The 14940-nt window shown below is 45.4% G+C and overlaps 36 non-coding genes across 36 annotated transcripts; all 36 read left to right on the top strand.

The window, feature by feature from the left end:
• Positions 1–90: 90 nt before the first annotated feature.
• On the top strand, positions 91–163 carry trnaf-gaa (transfer RNA phenylalanine (anticodon GAA)). Its single transcript has one exon. It is a non-coding gene; the product is annotated as a tRNA-Phe (tRNA).
• Positions 164–566: 403 nt separating this feature from the next.
• Positions 567–639, top strand: trnak-uuu (transfer RNA lysine (anticodon UUU)). The gene has a single exon. It is a non-coding gene; the product is annotated as a tRNA-Lys (tRNA).
• Positions 640–916: 277 nt separating this feature from the next.
• On the top strand, positions 917–989 carry trnaf-gaa (transfer RNA phenylalanine (anticodon GAA)). The gene has a single exon. It is a non-coding gene; the product is annotated as a tRNA-Phe (tRNA).
• A 403-nt stretch (positions 990–1392) lies between these two features.
• On the top strand, positions 1393–1465 carry trnak-uuu (transfer RNA lysine (anticodon UUU)). Its single transcript has one exon. It is a non-coding gene; the product is annotated as a tRNA-Lys (tRNA).
• A 283-nt stretch (positions 1466–1748) lies between these two features.
• On the top strand, positions 1749–1821 carry trnaf-gaa (transfer RNA phenylalanine (anticodon GAA)). The gene has a single exon. It is a non-coding gene; the product is annotated as a tRNA-Phe (tRNA).
• Positions 1822–2223: 402 nt separating this feature from the next.
• On the top strand, positions 2224–2296 carry trnak-uuu (transfer RNA lysine (anticodon UUU)). The gene has a single exon. It is a non-coding gene; the product is annotated as a tRNA-Lys (tRNA).
• Positions 2297–2567: 271 nt separating this feature from the next.
• On the top strand, positions 2568–2640 carry trnaf-gaa (transfer RNA phenylalanine (anticodon GAA)). Its single transcript has one exon. It is a non-coding gene; the product is annotated as a tRNA-Phe (tRNA).
• A 401-nt stretch (positions 2641–3041) lies between these two features.
• trnak-uuu (transfer RNA lysine (anticodon UUU)) lies at positions 3042–3115 on the top strand. Its single transcript has one exon. It is a non-coding gene; the product is annotated as a tRNA-Lys (tRNA).
• A 283-nt stretch (positions 3116–3398) lies between these two features.
• Positions 3399–3471, top strand: trnaf-gaa (transfer RNA phenylalanine (anticodon GAA)). Its single transcript has one exon. It is a non-coding gene; the product is annotated as a tRNA-Phe (tRNA).
• A 402-nt stretch (positions 3472–3873) lies between these two features.
• On the top strand, positions 3874–3946 carry trnak-uuu (transfer RNA lysine (anticodon UUU)). Its single transcript has one exon. It is a non-coding gene; the product is annotated as a tRNA-Lys (tRNA).
• A 283-nt stretch (positions 3947–4229) lies between these two features.
• Positions 4230–4302, top strand: trnaf-gaa (transfer RNA phenylalanine (anticodon GAA)). The gene has a single exon. It is a non-coding gene; the product is annotated as a tRNA-Phe (tRNA).
• A 404-nt stretch (positions 4303–4706) lies between these two features.
• trnak-uuu (transfer RNA lysine (anticodon UUU)) lies at positions 4707–4779 on the top strand. Its single transcript has one exon. It is a non-coding gene; the product is annotated as a tRNA-Lys (tRNA).
• A 268-nt stretch (positions 4780–5047) lies between these two features.
• On the top strand, positions 5048–5120 carry trnaf-gaa (transfer RNA phenylalanine (anticodon GAA)). Its single transcript has one exon. It is a non-coding gene; the product is annotated as a tRNA-Phe (tRNA).
• A 402-nt stretch (positions 5121–5522) lies between these two features.
• trnak-uuu (transfer RNA lysine (anticodon UUU)) lies at positions 5523–5595 on the top strand. Its single transcript has one exon. It is a non-coding gene; the product is annotated as a tRNA-Lys (tRNA).
• A 277-nt stretch (positions 5596–5872) lies between these two features.
• On the top strand, positions 5873–5945 carry trnaf-gaa (transfer RNA phenylalanine (anticodon GAA)). Its single transcript has one exon. It is a non-coding gene; the product is annotated as a tRNA-Phe (tRNA).
• Positions 5946–6347: 402 nt separating this feature from the next.
• Positions 6348–6420, top strand: trnak-uuu (transfer RNA lysine (anticodon UUU)). The gene has a single exon. It is a non-coding gene; the product is annotated as a tRNA-Lys (tRNA).
• A 283-nt stretch (positions 6421–6703) lies between these two features.
• On the top strand, positions 6704–6776 carry trnaf-gaa (transfer RNA phenylalanine (anticodon GAA)). The gene has a single exon. It is a non-coding gene; the product is annotated as a tRNA-Phe (tRNA).
• Positions 6777–7178: 402 nt separating this feature from the next.
• trnak-uuu (transfer RNA lysine (anticodon UUU)) lies at positions 7179–7251 on the top strand. Its single transcript has one exon. It is a non-coding gene; the product is annotated as a tRNA-Lys (tRNA).
• A 272-nt stretch (positions 7252–7523) lies between these two features.
• Positions 7524–7596, top strand: trnaf-gaa (transfer RNA phenylalanine (anticodon GAA)). Its single transcript has one exon. It is a non-coding gene; the product is annotated as a tRNA-Phe (tRNA).
• A 404-nt stretch (positions 7597–8000) lies between these two features.
• trnak-uuu (transfer RNA lysine (anticodon UUU)) lies at positions 8001–8073 on the top strand. Its single transcript has one exon. It is a non-coding gene; the product is annotated as a tRNA-Lys (tRNA).
• A 268-nt stretch (positions 8074–8341) lies between these two features.
• On the top strand, positions 8342–8414 carry trnaf-gaa (transfer RNA phenylalanine (anticodon GAA)). The gene has a single exon. It is a non-coding gene; the product is annotated as a tRNA-Phe (tRNA).
• A 402-nt stretch (positions 8415–8816) lies between these two features.
• trnak-uuu (transfer RNA lysine (anticodon UUU)) lies at positions 8817–8889 on the top strand. Its single transcript has one exon. It is a non-coding gene; the product is annotated as a tRNA-Lys (tRNA).
• A 277-nt stretch (positions 8890–9166) lies between these two features.
• Positions 9167–9239, top strand: trnaf-gaa (transfer RNA phenylalanine (anticodon GAA)). The gene has a single exon. It is a non-coding gene; the product is annotated as a tRNA-Phe (tRNA).
• A 401-nt stretch (positions 9240–9640) lies between these two features.
• On the top strand, positions 9641–9714 carry trnak-uuu (transfer RNA lysine (anticodon UUU)). Its single transcript has one exon. It is a non-coding gene; the product is annotated as a tRNA-Lys (tRNA).
• Positions 9715–9997: 283 nt separating this feature from the next.
• On the top strand, positions 9998–10070 carry trnaf-gaa (transfer RNA phenylalanine (anticodon GAA)). Its single transcript has one exon. It is a non-coding gene; the product is annotated as a tRNA-Phe (tRNA).
• Positions 10071–10472: 402 nt separating this feature from the next.
• On the top strand, positions 10473–10545 carry trnak-uuu (transfer RNA lysine (anticodon UUU)). The gene has a single exon. It is a non-coding gene; the product is annotated as a tRNA-Lys (tRNA).
• A 272-nt stretch (positions 10546–10817) lies between these two features.
• Positions 10818–10890, top strand: trnaf-gaa (transfer RNA phenylalanine (anticodon GAA)). The gene has a single exon. It is a non-coding gene; the product is annotated as a tRNA-Phe (tRNA).
• Positions 10891–11291: 401 nt separating this feature from the next.
• trnak-uuu (transfer RNA lysine (anticodon UUU)) lies at positions 11292–11365 on the top strand. The gene has a single exon. It is a non-coding gene; the product is annotated as a tRNA-Lys (tRNA).
• A 283-nt stretch (positions 11366–11648) lies between these two features.
• Positions 11649–11721, top strand: trnaf-gaa (transfer RNA phenylalanine (anticodon GAA)). Its single transcript has one exon. It is a non-coding gene; the product is annotated as a tRNA-Phe (tRNA).
• Positions 11722–12123: 402 nt separating this feature from the next.
• On the top strand, positions 12124–12196 carry trnak-uuu (transfer RNA lysine (anticodon UUU)). The gene has a single exon. It is a non-coding gene; the product is annotated as a tRNA-Lys (tRNA).
• A 283-nt stretch (positions 12197–12479) lies between these two features.
• On the top strand, positions 12480–12552 carry trnaf-gaa (transfer RNA phenylalanine (anticodon GAA)). Its single transcript has one exon. It is a non-coding gene; the product is annotated as a tRNA-Phe (tRNA).
• A 404-nt stretch (positions 12553–12956) lies between these two features.
• On the top strand, positions 12957–13029 carry trnak-uuu (transfer RNA lysine (anticodon UUU)). The gene has a single exon. It is a non-coding gene; the product is annotated as a tRNA-Lys (tRNA).
• Positions 13030–13297: 268 nt separating this feature from the next.
• Positions 13298–13370, top strand: trnaf-gaa (transfer RNA phenylalanine (anticodon GAA)). Its single transcript has one exon. It is a non-coding gene; the product is annotated as a tRNA-Phe (tRNA).
• Positions 13371–13772: 402 nt separating this feature from the next.
• Positions 13773–13845, top strand: trnak-uuu (transfer RNA lysine (anticodon UUU)). The gene has a single exon. It is a non-coding gene; the product is annotated as a tRNA-Lys (tRNA).
• Positions 13846–14128: 283 nt separating this feature from the next.
• trnaf-gaa (transfer RNA phenylalanine (anticodon GAA)) lies at positions 14129–14201 on the top strand. The gene has a single exon. It is a non-coding gene; the product is annotated as a tRNA-Phe (tRNA).
• Positions 14202–14605: 404 nt separating this feature from the next.
• Positions 14606–14678, top strand: trnak-uuu (transfer RNA lysine (anticodon UUU)). The gene has a single exon. It is a non-coding gene; the product is annotated as a tRNA-Lys (tRNA).
• The last annotated feature ends 262 nt before the right edge of the window (positions 14679–14940 follow it).

Consider the following 14940-nt stretch of genomic DNA (forward strand, 5'->3'; position numbering starts at 1 on the left):
GGCCCAACTGTCTGCACATCCCGCCCCCTCTGGGGCTTTGCTGTTAAAGCATCCATTAGTTTGACGGACTGTGCAATGGTGTAACGGGCAGCCGAAATAGCTCAGTTGGGAGAGCGTTAGACTGAAGATCTAAAGGTCCCTGGTTCAATCCCAGGTTTCGGCAAGTTGGTCCGTATTTTAGGTCAGAGCCAACATAGGAATGGCTGTTTTATCCCCTGGCTGAATGAGAAGAAAAGAACCGAATGAACTGACGTGTGTGTGTATATGTGTTTGGAGCGGGGTTCTGTGATTGAAACTGCTGAGAAAAACGTTGAAAAAGAATTTCCAGGCACGCAGGGAAGAAAACAAAATCCGAGTTCAATGTCCAATTTTGGTGCTTCAACATTTTGTGATCCGGACATTGAAATTGTCTCAATGTTAGTGAAGCAAAAGACAGAGTGGAATTCTGGACCTACGTTGGGCAAGAAATACATCCCGAAAAGAACCTTGAAGAAAGGGATGAAACCTTTTACTGCAAGTAGTTGTCGCCATTCTTTTATATCTGGAGCAGATTCCTTGTCCCATGGGCCTGGGTAGCTCAGACGGTAGAGCATCAGACTTTTAATCTGAGGGTCCAGGGTTCAAGTCCCTGTTCAGGCGATGCCTCTTTGCACTGCATGCACACAGTTCTTTCAAAGAACGGTGCAGCGATCGATGTTACCTTTCAGCTGTGTTGGGATTTTTAGGTTTTGTTTTCACGAGAGATGCCATATGTGCCAAGCATGAAAGAGGATTTCACAAGTAAGAGATATTTTCCCACTTCATCTCATTCTAGACAAAGTCAACAGGCCCAACTGTCTGCACATCCCGCCCCCTCTGGGTCTTTGCTGTTAAAGCATCCATTAGTTTGACGGACTGTGCAATGGTGTAACGGGCAGCCGAAATAGCTCAGTTGGGAGAGCGTTAGACTGAAGATCTAAAGGTCCCTGGTTCAATCCCGGCTTTCGGCAAGTTGGTCCGTATTTTAGGTCAGAGCCAACATAGGAATGGCTGTTTTATCCCCTGGCTGAATGAGAAGAAAAGAACCGAATGAACTGACGTGTGTGTGTATATGTGTTTGGAGCGGGGTTCTGTGATTGAAACTGCTGAGAAAAACGTTGAAAAAGAATTTCCAGGCACGCAGGGAAGAAAACAAAATCCGAGTTCAATGTCCAATTTTGGTGCTTCAACATTTTGTGATCCGGACATTGAAATTGTCTCAATGTTAGTGAAGCAAAAGACAGAGTGGAATTCTGGACCTACGTTGGGCAAGAAATACATCCCGAAAAGAACCTTGAAGAAAGGGATGAAACCTTTTACTGCAAGTAGTTGTCGCCATTCTTTTATTTCTGGAGCAGATTCCTTGTCCCATGGGCCTGGGTAGCTCAGACGGTAGAGCATCAGACTTTTAATCTGAGGGTCCAGGGTTCAAGTCCCTGTTCAGGCGATGCCACCTTCTCCTTGCACTGCACGCACACAGTTCTTTCAAAGAACGGTGCAGCGATCGATGTTACCTTTCAGCTGTGTTGGGTTTTTTAGGTTTTGTTTTCACGAGAGATGCCATATGTGCCAAGCATGAAAGAGGATTTCACAAGTAAGAGATATTTTCCCACTTCATCTCATTCTAGACAAAGTCAACAGGCCCAACTGTCTGCACATCCCGCCCCCTCTGGGGCTTTGCTGTTAAAGCATCCATTAGTTTGACGGACTGTGCAATGGTGTAACGGGCAGCCGAAATAGCTCAGTTGGGAGAGCGTTAGACTGAAGATCTAAAGGTCCCTGGTTCAATCCCGGGTTTCGGCAAGTTGGTCCGTATTTTAGGTCAGAGCCAACATAGGAATGGCTGTTTTATCCCCTGGCTGAATGAGAAGAAAAGAACCGAATGAACTGACGTGTGTGTATATGTGTTTGGAGGGGGGTTCTGTGATTGAAACTGCTGAGAAAAATGTTGAAAAAGAATTTCCAGGCACGCAGGGAAGAAAACAAAATCCGAGTTCAATGTCCAATTTTGGTGCGTTCAACATTTTGTGATCCGGACATTGAAATTGTCTCAATGTTAGTGAAGCAAAAGACAGAGTGGAATTCTGGACCTACGTTGGGCAAGAAATACATCCCGAAAAGAACCTTGAAGAAAGGGATGAAACCTTTTACTGCAAGTAGTTGTCGCCATTCTTTTAATTCTGGAGCAGATTCTTTGTCCCATGGGCCTGGGTAGCTCAGACGGTAGAGCATCAGACTTTTAATCTGAGGGTCCAGGGTTCAAGTCCCTGTTCAGGCGATGCCTCCTTGCACTGCACGCACACAGTTCTTTCAAAGAACGGTGCAGCGATCGATGTTACCTTTCAGTTGGGTTTTTTAGGTTTTGTTTTCACGAGAGATGCCATATGTGCCAAGCATGAAAGAGGATTTCACAAGTAAGAGATATTTTCCCACTTCATCTCATTCTAGACAAAGTCCACAGGCCCAACTGTCTGCACATCCGCCCCCTCTGGGTCTTTGCTGTTAAAGCATCCATTAGTTTGACGGACTGTGCAATGGTGTAACGGGCAGCCGAAATAGCTCAGTTGGGAGAGCGTTAGACTGAAGATCTAAAGGTCCCTGGTTCAATCCCGGGTTTCGGCAAGTTGGTCCGTATTTTAGGTCAGAGCCAACATAGGAATGGCTGTTTTATCCCCTGGCTGAATGAGAAGAAAAGAACCGAATGAACTGACGTGTGTGTATATGTGTTTGGAGGGGGGTTCTGTGATTGAAACTGCTGAGAAAAATGTTGAAAAAGAATTTCCAGGCACGCAGGGAAGAAAACAAAATCCGAGTTCAATGTCCAATTTTGGTGCGTTCAACATTTTGTGATCCGGACATTGAAATTGTCTCAATGTTAGTGAAGCAAAAGACAGAGTGGAATTCTGGACCTACGTTGGGCAAGAAATACATCCCGAAAAGAACCTTGAAGAAAGGGATGAAACCTTTTACTGCAAGTAGTTGTCGCCATTCTTTTATTTCTGGAGCAGATTCCTTGTCCCATGGCCCTGGGTAGCTCAGACGGTAGAGCATCAGACTTTTAATCTGAGGGTCCAGGGTTCAAGTCCCTGTTCAGGCGATGCCACCTTCTCCTTGCACTGCACGCACACAGTTCTTTCAAAGAACGGTGCAGCGATCGATGTTACCTTTCAGCTGTGTTGGGTTTTTTAGGTTTTGTTTTCACGAGAGATGCCATATGTGCCAAGCATGAAAGAGGATTTCACAAGTAAGAGATATTTTCCCACTTCATCTCATTCTAGACAAAGTCCACAGGCCCAACTGTCTGCACATCCCGCCCCCTCTGGGGCTTTGCTGTTAAAGCATCCATTAGTTTGACGGACTGTGCAATGGTGTAACGGGCAGCCGAAATAGCTCAGTTGGGAGAGCGTTAGACTGAAGATCTAAAGGTCCCTGGTTCAATCCCGGGTTTCGGCAAGTTGGTCCGTATTTTAGGTCAGAGCCAACATAGGAATGGCTGTTTTATCCCCTGGCTGAATGAGAAGAAAAGAACCGAATGAACTGACGTGTGTGTATATGTGTTTGGAGGGGGGTTCTGTGATTGAAACTGCTGAGAAAAACGTTGAAAAAGAATTTCCAGGCACGCAGGGAAGAAAACAAAATCCGAGTTCAATGTCCAATTTTGGTGCGTTCAACATTTTGTGATCCGGACATTGAAATTGTCTCAATGTTAGTGAAGCAAAAGACAGAGTGGAATTCTGGACCTACGTTGGGCAAGAAATACATCCCGAAAAGAACCTTGAAGAAAGGGATGAAACCTTTTACTGCAAGTAGTTGTCGCCATTCTTTTATTTCTGGAGCAGATTCCTTGTCCCATGGGCCTGGGTAGCTCAGACGGTAGAGCATCAGACTTTTAATCTGAGGGTCCAGGGTTCAAGTCCCTGTTCAGGCGATGCCACCTTCTCCTTGCACTGCACGCACACAGTTCTTTCAAAGAACGGTGCAGCGATCGATGTTACCTTTCAGCTGTGTTGGGTTTTTTAGGTTTTGTTTTCACGAGAGATGCCATATGTGCCAAGCATGAAAGAGGATTTCACAAGTAAGAGATATTTTCCCACTTCATCTCATTCTAGACAAAGTCAACAGGCCCAACTGTCTGCACATCCCGCCCCCTCTGGGTCTTTGCTGTTAAAGCATCCATTAGTTTGACGGACTGTGCAATGGTGTAACGGGCAGCCGAAATAGCTCAGTTGGGAGAGCGTTAGACTGAAGATCTAAAGGTCCCTGGTTCAATCCCGGGTTTCGGCAAGTTGGTCTGTATTTTAGGTCAGAGCCAACATAGGAATGGCTGTTTTATCCCCTGGCTGAATGAGAAGAAAAGAACCGAATGAACTGACGTGTGTGTGTATATGTGTTTGGAGGGGGGTTCTGTGATTGAAACTGCTGAGAAAAATGTTGAAAAAGAATTTCCAGGCACGCAGGGAAGAAAACAAAATCCGAGTTCAATGTCCAATTTTGGTGCGTTCAACATTTTGTGATCCGGACATTGAAATTGTCTCAATGTTAGTGAAGCAAAAGACAGAGTGGAATTCTGGACCTACGTTGGGCAAGAAATACATCCCGAAAAGAACCTTGAAGAAAGGGATGAAACCTTTTACTGCAAGTAGTTGTCGTCATTCTTTTATTTCTGGAGCAGATTCCTTGTCCCATGGGCCTGGGTAGCTCAGACGGTAGAGCATCAGACTTTTAATCTGAGGGTCCAGGGTTCAAGTCCCTGTTCAGGCGATGCCTCCCTGCACTGCATGCACACAGTTCTTTCAAAGAACGGTGCAGCGATCGATGTTACCTTTCAGCTGTTTTAGGTTTTGTTTTCACGAGAGATGCCATATGTGCCAAGCATGAAAGAGGATTTCACAAGTAAGAGATATTTTCCCACTTCATCTCATTCTAGACAAAGTCCACAGGCCCAACTGTCTGCACATCCCGCCCCCTCTGGGGCTTTGCTGTTAAACCATAAATTAGTTTGACGGACTGTGCAATGGTGTAACGGGCAGCAGAAATAGCTCAGTTGGGAGAGCGTTAGACGGAAGATCTAAAGGTCCCTGGTTCAATCCCGGGTTTCGGCAAGTTGGTCCGTATTTTAGGTCAGAGCCAACATAGGAATGGCTGTTTTATCCCCTGGCTGAATGAGAAGAAAAGAACCGAATGAACTGACGTGTGTGTATATGTGTTTGGAGGGGGGTTCTGTGATTGAAACTGCTGAGAAAAATGTTGAAAAAGAATTTCCAGGCACGCAGGGAAGAAAACAAAATCCGAGTTCAATGTCCAATTTTGGTGCGTTCAACATTTTGTGATCCGGACATTGAAATTGTCTCAATGTTAGTGAAGCAAAAGACAGAGTGGAATTCTGGACCTACGTTGGGCAAGAAATACATCCCGAAAAGAACCTTGAAGAAAGGGATGAAACCTTTTACTGCAAGTAGTTGTCGCCATTCTTTTATTTCTGGAGCAGATTCCTTGTCCCATGGGCCTGGGTAGCTCAGACGGTAGAGCATCAGACTTTTAATCTGAGGGTCCAGGGTTCAAGTCCCTGTTCAGGCGATGCCTCTTTGCACTGCATGCACACAGTTCTTTCAAAGAACGGTGCAGCGATCGATGTTACCTTTCAGCTGTGTTGGGATTTTTAGGTTTTGTTTTCACGAGAGATGCCATATGTGCCAAGCATGAAAGAGGATTTCACAAGTAAGAGATATTTTCCCACTTCATCTCATTCTAGACAAAGTCAACAGGCCCAACTGTCTGCACATCCCGCCCCCTCTGGGTCTTTGCTGTTAAAGCATCCATTAGTTTGACGGACTGTGCAATGGTGTAACGGGCAGCCGAAATAGCTCAGTTGGGAGAGCGTTAGACTGAAGATCTAAAGGTCCCTGGTTCAATCCCGGGTTTCGGCAAGTTGGTCCGTATTTTAGGTCAGAGCCAACATAGGAATGGCTGTTTTATCCCCTGGCTGAATGAGAAGAAAAGAACCGAATGAACTGACGTGTGTGTATATGTGTTTGGAGGGGGGTTCTGTGATTGAAGCTGCTGAGAAAAACGTTGAAAAAGAATTTCCAGGCACGCAGGGAAGAAAACAAAATCCGAGTTCAATGTCCAATTTTGGTGCGTTCAACATTTTGTGATCCGGACATTGAAATTGTCTCAATGTTAGTGAAGCAAAAGACAGAGTGGAATTCTGGACCTACGTTGGGCAAGAAATACATCCCGAAAAGAACCTTGAAGAAAGGGATGAAACCTTTTACTGCAAGTAGTTGTCGCCATTCTTTTATTTCTGGAGCAGATTCCTTGTCCCATCGGCCTGGGTAGCTCAGACGGTAGAGCATCAGACTTTTAATCTGAGGGTCCAGGGTTCAAGTCCCTGTTCAGGCGGTGCCACCTTCTCCTTGCACTGCACGCACACAGTTCTTTCAAAGAACGGTGCAGCGATCGATGTTACCTTTCAGCTGTGTTGGGTTTTTTAGGTTTTGTTTTCACGAGAGATGCCATATGTGCCAAGCATGAAAGAGGATTTCACAAGTAAGAGATATTTTCCCACTTCATCTCATTCTAGACAAAGTCAACAGGCCCAACTGTCTGCACATCCCGCCCCCTCTGGGTCTTTGCTGTTAAAGCATCCATTAGTTTGACGGACTGTGCAATGGTGTAACGGGCAGCCGAAATAGCTCAGTTGGGAGAGCGTTAGACTGAAGATCTAAAGGTCCCTGGTTCAATCCCGGGTTTCGGCAAGTTGGTCCGTATTTTAGGTCAGAGCCAACATAGGAATGGCTGTTTTATCCCCTGGCTGAATGAGAAGAAAAGAACCGAATGAACTGACGTGTGTGTATATGTGTTTGGAGGGTGGTTCTGTGATTGAAACTGCTGAGAAAAACGTTGAAAAAGAATTTCCAGGCACGCAGGGAAGAAAACAAAATCCGAGTTCAATGTCCAATTTTGGTGCGTTCAACATTTTGTGATCCGGACATTGAAATTGTCTCAATGTTAGTGAAGCAAAAGACAGAGTGGAATTCTGGACCTACGTTTGGCAAGAAATACATCCCGAAAAGAACCTTGAAGAAAGGGATGAAACCTTTTACTGCAAGTAGTTGTCGCCATTCTTTTAATTCTGGAGCAGATTCTTTGTCCCATGGGCCTGGGTAGCTCAGACGGTAGAGCATCAGACTTTTAATCTGAGGGTCCAGGGTTCAAGTCCCTGTTCAGGCGATGCCTCCTTGCACTGCACGCACACAGTTCTTTCAAAGAACGGTGCAGTGATCGATGTTACCTTTCAGTTGGGTTTTGTAGGTTTTGTTTTCACGAGAGATGCCATATGTGCCAAGCATGAAAGAGGATTTCACAAGTAAGAGATATTTTCCCACTTCATCTCATTCTAGACAAAGTCCACAGGCCCAACTGTCTGCACATCCCGCCCCCTCTGGGGCTTTGCTGTTAAAGCATCAATTAGTTTGACGGACTGTGCAATGGTGTAACGGGCAGCCGAAATAGCTCAGTTGGGAGAGCGTTAGACTGAAGATCTAAAGGTCCCTGGTTCAATCCCGGGTTTCGGCAAGTTGGTCTGTATTTTAGGTCAGAGCCAACATAGGAATGGCTGTTTTATCCCCTGGCTGAATGAGAAGAAAAGAACCGAATGAACTGACGTGTGTGTGTATATGTGTTTGGAGGGGGGTTCTGTGATTGAAACTGCTGAGAAAAATGTTGAAAAAGAATTTCCAGGCACGCAGGGAAGAAAACAAAATCCGAGTTCAATGTCCAATTTTGGTGCGTTCAACATTTTGTGATCCGGACATTGAAATTGTCTCAATGTTAGTGAAGCAAAAGACAGAGTGGAATTCTGGACCTACGTTGGGCAAGAAATACATCCCGAAAAGAACCTTGAAGAAAGGGATGAAACCTTTTACTGCAAGTAGTTGTCGTCATTCTTTTATTTCTGGAGCAGATTCCTTGTCCCATGGGCCTGGGTAGCTCAGACGGTAGAGCATCAGACTTTTAATCTGAGGGTCCAGGGTTCAAGTCCCTGTTCAGGCGATGCCTCCCTGCACTGCATGCACACAGTTCTTTCAAAGAACGGTGCAGCGATCGATGTTACCTTTCAGCTGTTTTAGGTTTTGTTTTCACGAGAGATGCCATATGTGCCAAGCATGAAAGAGGATTTCACAAGTAAGAGATATTTTCCCACTTCATCTCATTCTAGACAAAGTCCACAGGCCCAACTGTCTGCACATCCCGCCCCCTCTGGGGCTTTGCTGTTAAACCATAAATTAGTTTGACGGACTGTGCAATGGTGTAACGGGCAGCAGAAATAGCTCAGTTGGGAGAGCGTTAGACGGAAGATCTAAAGGTCCCTGGTTCAATCCCGGGTTTCGGCAAGTTGGTCCGTATTTTAGGTCAGAGCCAACATAGGAATGGCTGTTTTATCCCCTGGCTGAATGAGAAGAAAAGAACCGAATGAACTGACGTGTGTGTATATGTGTTTGGAGGGGGGTTCTGTGATTGAAACTGCTGAGAAAAATGTTGAAAAAGAATTTCCAGGCACGCAGGGAAGAAAACAAAATCCGAGTTCAATGTCCAATTTTGGTGCGTTCAACATTTTGTGATCCGGACATTGAAATTGTCTCAATGTTAGTGAAGCAAAAGACAGAGTGGAATTCTGGACCTACGTTGGGCAAGAAATACATCCCGAAAAGAACCTTGAAGAAAGGGATGAAACCTTTTACTGCAAGTAGTTGTCGCCATTCTTTTATTTCTGGAGCAGATTCCTTGTCCCATGGGCCTGGGTAGCTCAGACGGTAGAGCATCAGACTTTTAATCTGAGGGTCCAGGGTTCAAGTCCCTGTTCAGGCGATGCCTCTTTGCACTGCATGCACACAGTTCTTTCAAAGAACGGTGCAGCGATCGATGTTACCTTTCAGCTGTGTTGGGATTTTTAGGTTTTGTTTTCACGAGAGATGCCATATGTGCCAAGCATGAAAGAGGATTTCACAAGTAAGAGATATTTTCCCACTTCATCTCATTCTAGACAAAGTCAACAGGCCCAACTGTCTGCACATCCCGCCCCCTCTGGGTCTTTGCTGTTAAAGCATCCATTAGTTTGACGGACTGTGCAATGGTGTAACGGGCAGCCGAAATAGCTCAGTTGGGAGAGCGTTAGACTGAAGATCTAAAGGTCCCTGGTTCAATCCCGGGTTTCGGCAAGTTGGTCCGTATTTTAGGTCAGAGCCAACATAGGAATGGCTGTTTTATCCCCTGGCTGAATGAGAAGAAAAGAACCGAATGAACTGACGTGTGTGTATATGTGTTTGGAGGGGGGTTCTGTGATTGAAGCTGCTGAGAAAAACGTTGAAAAAGAATTTCCAGGCACGCAGGGAAGAAAACAAAATCCGAGTTCAATGTCCAATTTTGGTGCGTTCAACATTTTGTGATCCGGACATTGAAATTGTCTCAATGTTAGTGAAGCAAAAGACAGAGTGGAATTCTGGACCTACGTTGGGCAAGAAATACATCCCGAAAAGAACCTTGAAGAAAGGGATGAAACCTTTTACTGCAAGTAGTTGTCGCCATTCTTTTATTTCTGGAGCAGATTCCTTGTCCCATGGCCCTGGGTAGCTCAGACGGTAGAGCATCAGACTTTTAATCTGAGGGTCCAGGGTTCAAGTCCCTGTTCAGGCGATGCCACCTTCTCCTTGCACTGCACGCACACAGTTCTTTCAAAGAACGGTGCAGCGATCGATGTTACCTTTCAGCTGTGTTGGGTTTTTTAGGTTTTGTTTTCACGAGAGATGCCATATGTGCCAAGCATGAAAGAGGATTTCACAAGTAAGAGATATTTTCCCACTTCATCTCATTCTAGACAAAGTCAACAGGCCCAACTGTCTGCACATCCCGCCCCCTCTGGGTCTTTGCTGTTAAAGCATCCATTAGTTTGACGGACTGTGCAATGGTGTAACGGGCAGCCGAAATAGCTCAGTTGGGAGAGCGTTAGACTGAAGATCTAAAGGTCCCTGGTTCAATCCCGGGTTTCGGCAAGTTGGTCCGTATTTTAGGTCAGAGCCAACATAGGAATGGCTGTTTTATCCCCTGGCTGAATGAGAAGAAAAGAACCGAATGAACTGACGTGTGTGTATATGTGTTTGGAGGGGGGTTCTGTGATTGAAACTGCTGAGAAAAATGTTGAAAAAGAATTTCCAGGCACGCAGGGAAGAAAACAAAATCCGAGTTCAATGTCCAATTTTGGTGCGTTCAACATTTTGTGATCCGGACATTGAAATTGTCTCAATGTTAGTGAAGCAAAAGACAGAGTGGAATTCTGGACCTACGTTGGGCAAGAAATACATCCCGAAAAGAACCTTGAAGAAAGGGATGAAACCTTTTACTGCAAGTAGTTGTCGCCATTCTTTTAATTCTGGAGCAGATTCTTTGTCCCATGGGCCTGGGTAGCTCAGACGGTAGAGCATCAGACTTTTAATCTGAGGGTCCAGGGTTCAAGTCCCTGTTCAGGCGATGCCTCCTTGCACTGCACGCACACAGTTCTTTCAAAGAACGGTGCAGCGATCGATGTTACCTTTCAGTTGGGTTTTTTAGGTTTTGTTTTCACGAGAGATGCCATATGTGCCAAGCATGAAAGAGGATTTCACAAGTAAGAGATATTTTCCCACTTCATCTCATTCTAGACAAAGTCCACAGGCCCAACTGTCTGCACATCCCGCCCCCTCTGGGTCTTTGCTGTTAAAGCATCCATTAGTTTGACGGACTGTGCAATGGTGTAACGGGCAGCCGAAATAGCTCAGTTGGGAGAGCGTTAGACTGAAGATCTAAAGGTCCCTGGTTCAATCCCGGGTTTCGGCAAGTTGGTCCGTATTTTAGGTCAGAGCCAACATAGGAATGGCTGTTTTATCCCCTGGCTGAATGAGAAGAAAAGAACCGAATGAACTGACGTGTGTGTATATGTGTTTGGAGGGGGGTTCTGTGATTGAAACTGCTGAGAAAAATGTTGAAAAAGAATTTCCAGGCACGCAGGGAAGAAAACAAAATCCGAGTTCAATGTCCAATTTTGGTGCGTTCAACATTTTGTGATCCGGACATTGAAATTGTCTCAATGTTAGTGAAGCAAAAGACAGAGTGGAATTCTGGACCTACGTTGGGCAAGAAATACATCCCGAAAAGAACCTTGAAGAAAGGGATGAAACCTTTTACTGCAAGTAGTTGTCGCCATTCTTTTATTTCTGGAGCAGATTCCTTGTCCCATGGCCCTGGGTAGCTCAGACGGTAGAGCATCAGACTTTTAATCTGAGGGTCCAGGGTTCAAGTCCCTGTTCAGGCGATGCCACCTTCTCCTTGCACTGCACGCACACAGTTCTTTCAAAGAACGGTGCAGCGATCGATGTTACCTTTCAGCTGTGTTGGGTTTTTTAGGTTTTGTTTTCACGAGAGATGCCATATGTGCCAAGCATGAAAGAGGATTTCACAAGTAAGAGATATTTTCCCACTTCATCTCATTCTAGACAAAGTCCACAGGCCCAACTGTCTGCACATCCCGCCCCCTCTGGGGCTTTGCTGTTAAAGCATCCATTAGTTTGACGGACTGTGCAATGGTGTAACGGGCAGCCGAAATAGCTCAGTTGGGAGAGCGTTAGACTGAAGATCTAAAGGTCCCTGGTTCAATCCCGGGTTTCGGCAAGTTGGTCCGTATTTTAGGTCAGAGCCAACATAGGAATGGCTGTTTTATCCCCTGGCTGAATGAGAAGAAAAGAACCGAATGAACTGACGTGTGTGTATATGTGTTTGGAGGGGGGTTCTGTGATTGAAACTGCTGAGAAAAACGTTGAAAAAGAATTTCCAGGCACGCAGGGAAGAAAACAAAATCCGAGTTCAATGTCCAATTTTGGTGCGTTCAACATTTTGTGATCCGGACATTGAAATTGTCTCAATGTTAGTGAAGCAAAAGACAGAGTGGAATTCTGGACCTACGTTGGGCAAGAAATACATCCCGAAAAGAACCTTGAAGAAAGGGATGAAACCTTTTACTGCAAGTAGTTGTCGCCATTCTTTTATTTCTGGAGCAGATTCCTTGTCCCATGGGCCTGGGTAGCTCAGACGGTAGAGCATCAGACTTTTAATCTGAGGGTCCAGGGTTCAAGTCCCTGTTCAGGCGATGCCACCTTCTCCTTGCACTGCACGCACACAGTTCTTTCAAAGAACGGTGCAGCGATCGATGTTACCTTTCAGCTGTGTTGGGTTTTTTAGGTTTTGTTTTCACGAGAGATGCCATATGTGCCAAGCATGAAAGAGGATTTCACAAGTAAGAGATATTTTCCCACTTCATCTCATTCTAGACAAAGTCAACAGGCCCAACTGTCTGCACATCCCGCCCCCTCTGGGGCTTTGCTGTTAAAGCATCCATTAGTTTGACGGACTGTGCAATGGTGTAACGGGCAGCCGAAATAGCTCAGTTGGGAGAGCGTTAGACTGAAGATCTAAAGGTCCCTGGTTCAATCCCGGGTTTCGGCAAGTTGGTCCGTATTTTAGGTCAGAGCCAACATAGGAATGGCTGTTTTATCCCCTGGCTGAATGAGAAGAAAAGAACCGAATGAACTGACGTGTGTGTGTATATGTGTTTGGAGGGGGGTTCTGTGATTGAAACTGCTGAGAAAAATGTTGAAAAAGAATTTCCAGGCACGCAGGGAAGAAAACAAAATCCGAGTTCAATGTCCAATTTTGGTGCATTCAACATTTTGTGATCCGGACATTGAAATTGTCTCAATGTTAGTGAAGCAAAAGACAGAGTGGAATTCTGGACCTACGTTGGGCAAGAAATACATCCCGAAAAGAACCTTGAAGAAAGGGATGAAACCTTTTACTGCAAGTAGTTGTCGTCATTCTTTTATTTCTGGAGCAGATTCCTTGTCCCATGGGCCTGGGTAGCTCAGACGGTAGAGCATCAGACTTTTAATCTGAGGGTCCAGGGTTCAAGTCCCTGTTCAGGCGATGCCTCCCTGCACTGCATGCACACAGTTCTTTCAAAGAACGGTGCAGCGATCGATGTTACCTTTCAGCTTTTTTAGGTTTTGTTTTCACGAGAGATGCCATATGTGCCAAGCATGAAAGAGGATTTCACAAGTAAGAGATATTTTCCCACTTCATCTCATTCTAGACAAAGTCCACAGGCCCAACTGCCTGCACATCCCGCCCCCTCTGGGGCTTTGCTGTTAAAGCATCCATTAGTTTGACGGACTGTGCAATGGTGTAACGGGCAGCCGAAATAGCTCAGTTGGGAGAGCGTTAGACTGAAGATCTAAAGGTCCCTGGTTCAATCCCGGGTTTCGGCAAGTTGGTCCGTATTTTAGGTCAGAGCCAACATAGGAATGGCTGTTTTATCCCCTGGCTGAATGAGAAGAAAAGAACCGAATGAACTGACGTGTGTGTATATGTGTTTGGAGGGGGGTTCTGTGATTGAAACTGCTGAGAAAAACGTTGAAAAAGAATTTCCAGGCACGCAGGGAAGAAAACAAAATCCGAGTTCAATGTCCAATTTTGGTGCGTTCAACATTTTGTGATCCGGACATTGAAATTGTCTCAATGTTAGTGAAGCAAAAGACAGAGTGGAATTCTGGACCTACGTTGGGCAAGAAATACATCCCGAAAAGAACCTTGAAGAAAGGGATGAAACCTTTTACTGCAAGTAGTTGTCGCCATTCTTTTATTTCTGGAGCAGATTCCTTGTCCCATGGGCCTGGGTAGCTCAGACGGTAGAGCATCAGACTTTTAATCTGAGGGTCCAGGGTTCAAGTCCCTGTTCAGGCGATGCCACCTTCTCCTTGCACTGCACGCACACAGTTCTTTCAAAGAACGGTGCAGCGATCGATGTTACCTTTCAGCTGTGTTGGGTTTTTTAGGTTTTGTTTTCACGAGAGATGCCATATGTGCCAAGCATGAAAGAGGATTTCACAAGTAAGAGATATTTTCCCACTTCATCTCATTCTAGACAAAGTCAACAGGCCCAACTGTCTGCACATCCCGCCCCCTCTGGGGCTTTGCTGTTAAAGCATCCATTAGTTTGACGGACTGTGCAATGGTGTAACGGGCAGCCGAAATAGCTCAGTTGGGAGAGCGTTAGACTGAAGATCTAAAGGTCCCTGGTTCAATCCCGGGTTTCGGCAAGTTGGTCCGTATTTTAGGTCAGAGCCAACATAGGAATGGCTGTTTTATCCCCTGGCTGAATGAGAAGAAAAGAACCGAATGAACTGACGTGTGTGTGTATATGTGTTTGGAGGGGGGTTCTGTGATTGAAACTGCTGAGAAAAATGTTGAAAAAGAATTTCCAGGCACGCAGGGAAGAAAACAAAATCCGAGTTCAATGTCCAATTTTGGTGCATTCAACATTTTGTGATCCGGACATTGAAATTGTCTCAATGTTAGTGAAGCAAAAGACAGAGTGGAATTCTGGACCTACGTTGGGCAAGAAATACATCCCGAAAAGAACCTTGAAGAAAGGGATGAAACCTTTTACTGCAAGTAGTTGTCGTCATTCTTTTATTTCTGGAGCAGATTCCTTGTCCCATGGGCCTGGGTAGCTCAGACGGTAGAGCATCAGACTTTTAATCTGAGGGTCCAGGGTTCAAGTCCCTGTTCAGGCGATGCCTCCCTGCACTGCATGCACACAGTTCTTTCAAAGAACGGTGCAGCGATCGATGTTACCTTTCAGCTTTTTTAGGTTTTGTTTTCACGAGAGATGCCATATGTGCCAAGCATGAAAGAGGATTTCACAAGTAAGAGATATTTTCCCACTTCATCTCATTCTAGACAAAGTCCACAGGCCCAACTGTCTGCACATCCCGCCCCCTCTGGGGCTTTGCTGTTAAAGCATCCATTAGTTTGACGGACTGTGCAATGGTGTAA

The sequence above is a fragment of the Nelusetta ayraudi genome, unplaced genomic scaffold (assembly GCF_046127955.1).
Source record: "Nelusetta ayraudi isolate G7.1 ecotype Tasmania unplaced genomic scaffold, CSIRO-AGI_Nayr_v1 ptg000042l, whole genome shotgun sequence".
Lineage (NCBI taxonomy): Eukaryota > Metazoa > Chordata > Actinopteri > Tetraodontiformes > Monacanthidae > Nelusetta > Nelusetta ayraudi.